This window comes from Coptis chinensis, chromosome 4 (assembly GCF_015680905.1).
Source record: "Coptis chinensis isolate HL-2020 chromosome 4, ASM1568090v1, whole genome shotgun sequence".
NCBI classification, from domain to species: domain Eukaryota; kingdom Viridiplantae; phylum Streptophyta; class Magnoliopsida; order Ranunculales; family Ranunculaceae; genus Coptis; species Coptis chinensis.
Genome location: NC_141459.1, coordinates 34,204,608 through 34,215,101, shown reverse-complemented (window position 1 = coordinate 34,215,101; position 10,494 = coordinate 34,204,608). Strand labels below are relative to the sequence as shown.

The 10,494-nt window shown below is 37.9% G+C and overlaps 1 pseudogene; it reads left to right on the top strand.

The window, feature by feature from the left end:
• Positions 1 to 4,357: 4,357 nt before the first annotated feature.
• On the top strand, positions 4,358 to 5,316 carry LOC147503298 (ribose-phosphate pyrophosphokinase 4 pseudogene; annotated as a pseudogene).
• Positions 5,317 to 10,494: the final 5,178 nt, after the last annotated feature.

Sequence of the window (10,494 nt, the reverse complement as noted above, 5' to 3'; positions counted from 1 at the left end):
CCATTTTCTTTTATTTCCTCTTGTCTTTACTCACATGCTTTAACAAGGCCCAACCAGACTAGGGGAACTCATGCCACTGACAACTCGAATCTCGACAGTTTCCACACTTTTAATCATGTTAAGTCCAATTCCTGTAAAACCACCAAAAATACACTAACTAAATCAAACGAATAAATTAAATGAACTAACTAATATAAAATTGAGCGTAAATAATGTAATATTTATGCGCTTATCACTACCACAATATCTACTAATAGCCATGCCCATATCGGCAACATTCCCAACAATCATCGCAAAATTATATAATAAATTTTGGATCATATAAAAAACATGCTATAAGAAATAATACCACCCCCAAACAATTCGAGAAGGGGGGATTAACAATAAAATCAACGCATAATTTGAAAAGAATCAAATTATATTAAAATTCAAATTCAAATACAATTAACTACCGAATTCAAATTTTAACTGCGGAATTGAAAAATTAACATCCGAACTAATAAAAACAAATAAAAAAAAAACTAAATAACATCAAAACAACAAATATTTCGAAACACCTAGCCACGTGATGAAAATGGACCCTGAGATGGAGATTGGGCCTTGGGTGAAGATGGGCCCGAGCCATCCGTCCTTTGACAACGACGCTCGTGCCTCACAAATGCCTCCTCCTCAGAAGAACCCCCATGGGGTGGGAAGCGTTCAAGCATATCTTCTCTGAACTTACGCTGTGCTTCTATCTCGGCATTCATCTCTGTATAATGCGCAACCTGACGCTGGAAGACTATCTCCATGTTATAATGGAAATCCGCCTGGCTCTTATCAAGCACTTCAAAACTCGTCTGAAGGGTATTTTGTTTATTTCGAATTATAATCTGTCTATCTCGTATATCTTCACAAATACCATAAACGCAACACAAGTCACTCTGCAGCACTAACATGCGTTCTAAATCAGATGTACACCTCTCCAAGGCATCTTCATCCAAACATGTCATATCCTCCATTTTCTCATCCGAATCAACCACCCTATCCTCTGGCAACTTCTAAGTCTTTTGGATACACTCCGTATAAATAATTTCATTTGAATGTAATTTCAACATAGTCCACTCAATTCTTGGTCCCCGAAAGACAACATTATCTTCGTAATTAAAGTAGGAAATGGTGCAATACTCTTCCCAACTCCTCTAATCATATTTATCAAAAACTTGAGGATACAGAATTCATACCTCTTCTCTTGCAATATACAGAGAACGTGCAGACATGTCAAACCGATGTCGCTCACTTTCTCCTTCCCAATGACGTTCTTACTAATCCACTGAGCTACAGCCAGTTGGTTGGTTCGCAGAGATGACTGTCGAGCACAATGGGAATTCAGATTGTATTGACCCTCCATGACAATGTCTTTCATCAATGCAGGAACTCCAGTATACTAGGATTCCTGCACGGTGGCTTCGAGGTGGCATTCAGGCGTAATGCCTAAAATCTCAGCCAACTTCTCTCTTGATAATTCTCTCCTAGTCCCAACCACCTTCATGAAAATTTTCTGACCATCCAACTCTCTCTTCTTATAGAATTGTTTGACCAAATCGGAGTGGTAGAAATCATCATGTCGAGTACCACAACCTATTCCAATTCCTCTTAATCATCTCATCATGAAAAAAAGGGGTAAAGCGGGCGGCAGTAAAAGCTTGTTCCGGCAAAATTCTTCGTCTTAGAGCCATTGAAGTTTTGAAAGGATTTGTGGGTTTGAATATGGTGGGGAAAGAGTTTGAAACCAAACTCACTAAAAACAATGGAAGGTGGTGCTGTGGTGGCTCGAAATTTTTGAATTTTTTTTATGTTTTTGGTGGTGTAAAAGGTTGGAAATGGTGGTGGGGGTGTTGTAGAGAAGATTTGGAGTGGGTTTGAAATTTGGGCGTGGTTGTATTTAGGTTTATTTTTTTTGGTTAGGGTTTTGAATTTGGTAATGGCGGAATTGGAAAGAGGAAGAAGAAGAACGTGACGCATTCTTGGTTCGTACTGTTGACTTGGGCCCAAGCCCAATTCGCTTTCCAAAACGCCCATTTTTGTCCCTATGCGCGCAAAAATTAAAATTGGAATTCTCGACTCGTTACTGGTCTGATTTTTGCAAATGAGATATGAAAACGATCATGAGAGAATTTCCAATCCAATGATCCATACCACATTCTAATCTACCCGTGGAATGATCCATATCAAGAGAGAATTGCCTTGAAATGTGTGAATGACGTAAGTTATGCATACGAATGAAAACTAAATGCATAGGTAATGTTAACCCAAATCAAATTATGATTAAATGACATAAGTAACAAAAATGGAAAATTGAACAATCAAGGATGGAAAACCCAACACCCCACCCCCAAACAAATTTTTGGCAATGAAGTTTAAAAATTTGTTATAACGTGGGTCTTTTAAAGTCAGATTCCCGAGACTTCCTAGATTACTATTTTTATGGTTTTGATATTTTTTACTTTTTATGAATAAGATTTAATATAAAAAAAATGAAAAACAATAAAGACATAATTCACACCATAGAAGAACATGACTCAAAAACCGAGAAAACATGCAAGAGTGGAAAACATGAATTATGTTAAACGTGGACTTATGATCCGGTACTTACAACCACACACTCCATAGGGAGGCCCCGGTTACCTGAATGGTGCACTTACCAATATATGGACGTGAAAGGAAGTACACCAAACAACAAAGGTCAGTCCTCATAGACAGGGTCCTGTAAAAGGACTTCCTCCACATCAGGGGACATTAGCTCATGAAAATGTTTTAACCGTTGGCCATTGACTTGGAAGCAAGGTACTGTTGTCCTTTGGATTTACCAAGGTGATTGCCCCGTAAGGGGTGACTTCAGTAACCAGAAAAGGACCAGACCAACGGGTTTTTAATTTCCCAGGAAAAATATGTAGACGGGAATTGTAAAGTAAGACCTTTTGACCTACCACAAACTCTTTGTGCAAGATTTGCTTATCATGAACACGTTTCATGTTAGCTTTATAATCCTTCACGAGATCGTAAGAATCAATACGGATTTTTTCAACCTCATTCAATTGCAACTTGTGCTTGACACCCGCCTCATCAAAATTGAAGTTAAGGCTTTTTATAGCCCACATAGCGTAGTGCTCCAATTCAACAGGTAAATGACAAGGTTTCCCAAATATAAGTCTAAAAGGAGACATACCTATAGGAGTTTTGAAATTTGTCCTGTATGCCCATAAGGCATCAGATAGACGCTTCAACCAGTCTTTCCTATTTGGATTTACAGTTGTTTCTAAAATCTTTTTGATTTCCCTATTAGAAAGTTCTACTTGTCTGCTAGTTTGTGGATGATACGGAGTTGCTACCTTATGTATAACTCCATGCTTTTTCACTAGAGATGCAACAACTCTGTTGCAAAAGTGTGTTCCACCATCACTAATGATGGCTTTAGGAATGCCAAATTGACAGAAAATATACTCCTTAACAAAAAAAACAACTGTCTTATGGTCATTGCTACGGCAAGTCATGGTCTCTATCCATTTAGACACGTAGTCCACGACAACTAGAATATATATAAAGCCATGGGAAACAGGAAAAGGACCCATGAAATCAATGCCCCATACTTCAAAAACTTCTACCACCATGATTGGATTTAATGACATCATATTACGCTTTGTGATTCGCCCAAGTTGTTGGCAACGAACACACGTCTTACAATATACTTGGGCATCTCACTACAACAAAAGGGGTCTTTTGCAGCGCACCCTTTTGCAACGCCAAAAAATTGTTGTTAAAGGTCACCTATTGCAACGCCATATGGGGCTGCTAAAGGTTTGTCGTGTTATTAGCTTAACTATACATAAATTTATCTATTGTGACACCTCTTGCGTGGCAAATAGTTATAATTTTTTTTTTTCAAAAAACAGAAAATGCAATTTTTATAGAGGGCTTTATCATTTACCACGCCATTGTTCTTTTTAAAGTTAACTCAATCATTTGTGACGCCACTTTTCGTTGTAAAACCTTTTGTAAATGTCCATGTTTTATTGGATGTAGTATGTGTTGCAGCTAGAGAACCGTTGCTATTGGGCTTTTATGGGCGGAGTTAATTTCTTCTAAAGGTTTTTTTTTTTGGGGGGCCTATTTTTATTGTTGGCTCAACAAAAACCAAAAATAAAAAGTAAAATCCAAAATCCAAAACCCTAAATTGGGTTTATTTTTCTCATCTTTTTCTCTTGCTGCCGCCCACCATATTGAAAACCCAGTCAACAGAGACAGTAAAAGAGCCTTTTGAATTTTGTTGGTGTTCATAGTACGTTGTACTCTCTGTCAATAATAGGTTGTGAAGAAGATGGAGATGCCAAAGAAGAAAGAAGTACTACTATTCTACTGTGTTGAGTCTGAAGAGCTTGCTCGTAAAGTTGCAACATTATCTGACTCTATTCAACTTCAGTCTATAAACTGGAGGAGCTTTGATGATGGTTTTCCAAACCTTTTTATCAACAATGCACAAGATATTCGAGGCCGTCATGTTGCATTTTTGGCTTTCTTCAGTTCACCATGTGTCATATTTGAACAATTGTCTGTCATATTTGCCCTCCCAAGGCTGTTTGTTGCATCTTTTACATTGGTCTTGCCATTCTTTTCCAACTGGTTCTTTTGAGCGCATGGAAGAGGAAGGGGATGTAGCAACTGCATTTACCATGGCACGAATATTGTCAAATATACCCATATCACGGGGTGGTCCAACTAGTTTAGTCATCTATGATATACATGCTCTGCAGGAAAGATTTTATTTCGGGGATCATGTGCTACCATGTTTCGAGACTGGGATCCCTTTGTTGAAACAACGTCTCCACCAGCTTCTCGATGCTGACAATATTAGCATTGCATTTCCAGATGATGGTGCATGGAAAAGATTTTACAAGCAGTTGTAGCATTTTCCAATGGTCGTGTGCATGAAGGTTCGTGAAGGTGATAAGAGATTTGTTCGCCTCAAAGAGGGGAGTTTCTTTGACGCCATGTTGTTATCGTTGATGATTTGGTTCAGTCAGGAGGGACCCTTATTGAGTGTCAGAAAGTGTTGGCTGCTCATGGTGCTACTAAGGTTAGCGCTTATGTCACCCATGGTGTGTTTCCCAAGCAATCGTGGGAGCGATTTTTGCACAAAAACGAAGAGGAATCCGAGAAGGCATTTGCAAATTTTTGGATCACGATTCCTGTCCCCGTACAGCCATAGCCATAGCAAACAGGGCCCCATTTGAAATTATAAGCCTTGCGGGATCAATTGCGGATGCACTTCAAATCTGAGGGCAATCACCGCAAGGGGGGGGTTAATTTGGATTAAGGTGTTACGATGGGACGGCGAATGCTTCGCATAAGCTTATCACCACCGGTCTTCTATGAAGAGAAAAAAAAAATATGGAGTTAGAAGTTTTTGTCGATTTTAGAGTTTCAAAATAATCCGAAGTTTTTGTCGGGGATACATTGTTTTAACATAATCCTACATCACTACATATATATTCCATTGTATGGATATTGTTTACTGAAGAAGCAAAATTTTATTCGCCCCTACAATTTACAATTTGCTTCCCTTGGCATAATATGTAATACTTGGTTCTTGGCCTGCAGAGTAGCTATCACCTTCTTAGTCTCCCGGGCTAGGTGTCGAGACGCATCTTCCATGATATGATTCGTGGAGAAATACAATGGTGAATCGGTGTTAAGGTGGAAAAAATAATAGGTTGTGAAGGTGGGCTCGTTATCCATCCGTGGCGTCATGAGCACCGTGCAAAAGGCGGGCGGTTGAGCATAAGGGGCCGGAAAGAAAACCCAAAAAGAAAACCATCGAATAAAGATTCAATTGCATATATTTCTTAGCGCCCTACACTTTCACTTCAATTGGACTAAGTGCCAATCAACCGGCCAAGCTTCGAGTTTTTGGTTGCTACTCTTTTCGGGGTTAATTGGTTTTAGTTTTGGATTCTTTTTGGGTTAATTTTTCTGGTTGGTTCTTTTAATTTATTTTACAGGTGTAGAATCTGAAATTACTACTAGAGAATAAAAGTCGGAAACATTCATTCTTCAGGTTGGTTCTTCTTTCTTTTAATATTCCTTTACATTTTTGCTTAGCATTTGTAGCATGTGGTGGTGTTGTTTTTTGGGTCTCTGGGGATGTTGAGTCCGTGTTTTTCTGTCTGTCTTGCTTTCTGGTGATGGTGTGATGTTTGTCCTTTGCCTTTGTGTAAAACTATAAAACTCAATGCAAAACATATGATTGTGGGGAAAAATAAAATGGTACTTGGGTCAACAATGGAAGGACAACATTCACAACATGGTGACGACTTCATATTTGACTTTTAAGAATTCTTGAAAGTGTATCTGTAAAATTTGTGTATTACTTGGGTTGGGATTTGATGCAAAAGCATGTAATTGTTGCTTGGCTTAGATACTGATTAGAATTCTTGAGGTCTTGGGATTTGTTTTATCATTTTGTTTTTTTCTATCTACACCTGCTGAGTAAATTATGTTGATACTCACCTTATGATTATGATTTGTTGGTTGTTCATCTAGTTCACGGACATTTTGATTAAGCAATGGCTTGTCGGTTCTCTTTCAAAGAAGGTCCAAAGAAATACAAAGCCTACTATTTAAGGTAAGTTTAATTACATGAATGTTCTAATAGGACGAATTCGGTAGAACAAGATTTGGAGATGTATGATTCCAATAATAAATGAGACAAATTCTCAGTCTAATATGAGAGCCTTGTCATGAAGTGACTAATAATTCTTATTTTGTGATTTTTTTTTCTTAGTCCTAACTCTTGTGGTATGTGCCCAATAGAAGTATTTGTTTGTCAAATGCTCTTTCTTGTTTGTGCTCTTCAAATCTCATTTCTAGCTTCATATCCACTGCCTGACATTGATATTTCCCTATAGTGTTATCCCATATAAATTATTGATAATGGAATGAACTCTATTGCATGTACAGTAAAATGAAAACGTGGAACACTTCAAATTTGGGAAGCGAGAGGGAACTTAGCAAGATATCTTGGATGAGTGGTAATTTATTTGTCCGCTTATGCGGTCGATGCATCCGCTCTTTATAAATGTACCCTCTCAGATTCTCCTTGTTGTGACATTAGCTCTGAATTTTTGCTACTCATCGGTTATGAAGGGTCGCTTATATACTGAAGGAAGTGTGGGAACAAGCAGCTTTCATCATCCATATACCTCAATGAAGTGAACCTTTCCTTGAACAAGATGCAAAGCGCACCCACGAAATCGGGCCCCGATTGGTTCCGGCTGGAAATTTTGTTAGGGCTGAAGATTTCCACGATCATTATTGAAGGAGGAAGGGATGAAGAGGGTGACCTTGAAGCGAGAACGCCTTGAAATACTCCATCAAGCCCTAGTTCTATAGTCATGGATGTAGTTCCAAAAGATGAGGGCTTAATTGTATTCTTTCCTGGTAAGTTCCTGTCGTAGAGTTCTCAGCTCTACTGCATGCTAGTACTTCTTCGTAACCTCCGTGAGTGTATTGTAATATATTAAAAAATAGAGGGTGAGTTTTGTTCTTTTATCACTGTTAGATTTCTAAGGGACAGTTGGGACGATGTGAGACGATGTTTTTTCGTAAAAAATAGTTATGTGAATTCTTTAAGATCTTTTGTATTGAATGATTTAGTAATGAAATTCATTTTGTTATGATTTGTGGTGAATTGTTATAGGGTTACTGTGTTCTATAAAAATTGTTTTGGGCAGGATTATGTAAAATGGAAATGTACAGGTATATGTATGAATTGCACCATTTGCAATGCTAAATGCGTCCCAAATAAAGCACAGGAGTTTATATCATTCGCAACAATTTTGGTATAGCTAAAAGCTTTGATTCTACAATAATGTAGACATCTTTTGCCACGCTTGGTGTGTGGCTAAATTTTTGGACGTCTTTTGCCATGCCAAATGTTCAGCTAAATATTTAAATTTCCCGCACTATGTAGGCAAATATTTAAACTTTCCGCAACTGAAATAGTGTTGCAAAAGGTTGCCTTTTGTGACGCCTAGTTGTGTAGCTAAAGGTATCACTTTTGCAACGCCATCCTAGTTGTTACAGGCTCTCTTTTGTGACGCCATGCACTGCAAATAGTTTGAAAAAAATTTGCAATTAATTTAATTTTAATAAATGAAGTAGCAACGGAATTAGTGTATTAGCAAAGACCCCTCGGCAGAACAAACTAGGAACATTTGCCACGCCACCTTTGGCGTTGCATTTGAGTATTTGAGACGCACTTTTTAGCCACGCCTTTGCAACGCCATCTGGTGCGTTGTGACAGATCTTTTGCCACGCTCAAAGGCACCTTTAGCGATGGAGTATGGCGCTGCTAAAACCATGCTCTATTGTAGTGTCTTTAAAAAGAGTAGGCCAATAAAACCCACATTGAAGAATTTTAGTAGTTGTTTTCATACCACTAAAATGTCCACCACACTCTTTGTCATGGTAGAATGAGAGAACCTCATTGTATTCCCACTGGGGAATACAGTGGGAATACAACGACGAATAATCTGATCCATACAATACTTAAAGAGGTAGGGCTCATCCCAGTATTATAGCTTAACTCTGGCCAAGAACTTCTTACGTTTATTTCTTGATTAATCAGCAGGAATAGTATCAGACACTAAATAGTTTACAATGTCAGCATACCATGGTGCAGAAAAAATAGCATAAAGATGCTCATCAGGAAAAGAGTCTAGTATGGACTCAGAATTACTATCATCGTCATTTGTAAGTCTAGATAAGTGGTCGGCAACTACATTTTTTACCCCTCTTTTGTCCTTTATTTCTAATGTGAACTTTTGCAGGAGAAGAATCCATCGGATTAATCTTTGCTTAGAATCCTTCTTTGCGAGAAGGTACCTAAGGGCTGCATGGTCCGTGTAAACTAGAGTCTTAGAACCAACCAAATAAGGATGAAACTTATCTAAAGCATAAACGACAGCTAAAAATTCTTTTTCAGTAGTTGTATAATTCCTTTGAGCATCGTTTAAAGTTTTACTAGCATAATAAATAACAGTAGATTTATTATCTAGTTTCTGACCCAAGACAGAGAGCACCAACAACATAATCACTAGCATCACACATGAGTTCGAAAGGTTTAAACCAATCGGGAGGCTGTATAATGGGTGCAAAAGTTAAGGCGGCTTTTAAAGTTTCAAAAGCCTGTTTACAGATAAAATTAAAATCAAATATGACATCCTTTAAAAGCAGATTAGTTAAAGGCCTAACTATTTTTGAAAAATCTTTGATAAAGCGCCTATAAAAACCTGCATGGCCTAGAAAGGCTCTAATATCACGGACAGTCCATGGTATAGGTAGAGTCACTATCGTATCTAGTTTGGCCTTGTCTACTTCAATGCCATCACTAGATACAATGTGACCTAGCACTATTCCCTTTTTCACCATGAAATGACATTTTTCCCAATTCAAAACCAGACTCTTCTCTTCACACTGTGTCAAAACCTTAGACAAGTTAGACAGGTAGTCAGTGAACGAGTCTCCATAGATAGAAAAATCATCCATGAACACTTCCATGAAGCGTTCTATCATGTCACTAAATATATGAAGCATACACCGTTGGAAGGTACCAGGAGCATTACAAAGGCCAAAAGGCATTCGTTTATAAGCGTATGTTCCAAAAGGACATGTGAAGGTAGTCTTTTCTTGGTCATCAATATCAATAATAATTTGAAAATAGCCAGAGTAGCCATCCAAATAACAATAAAAAGCATGACCAACTAGACGTTCTAGCATTTGATCTATAAAGGGCAAAGGAAAATGATCCTTTCGTGTCATGGCATTTAAGCGTCTGTAATCGATACAGATCTTCCATTTCAAAGGACCATAAGTGGCAACATATTCACCCTTGGCATTACGTACCATGGTAATCCCTGATTTCTTAGGAACCACATGAATGGGACTTACCCATTCACTATCAGAGATTGCACTACACCATAACAGGCTATTTGCAACGGCAAAAAACCGTTGCGAATAATTTTCGCAACGGTTTTTAAGCGTTGCAAATAGGGCGTGGGTAAAGCGTTTGAAATTTTTGCAACGGTTAAAAAGCATTGCAAACAAAATTTTCCAACGGTTATTAACCGCTGCAGAGTGACAATTACTAACGGTTAAAAGCGTTGCAAACCAAATTTTCCAACGGTTATTAACCGTTGCAAAAGTGACTATTACTAACGGTTAAAAGCGCTATGTAATTTGATTTGTAAATCGATTATTGATGATGTTTTAATATTTAATTTTTGCTTTGCAACGGTTTACAACCGTTACTAATGTGTTGATATAGTAAAAAAAATTATTTTAATTTTTTTCATGCCCTAAACCTCGCACCTCCCCGGTTTCATATAAAAACAAATAAAATTACCAATACTTTTTCAGATCATTTGACAAGTAAAATAAACACAAAGCAAACGCATG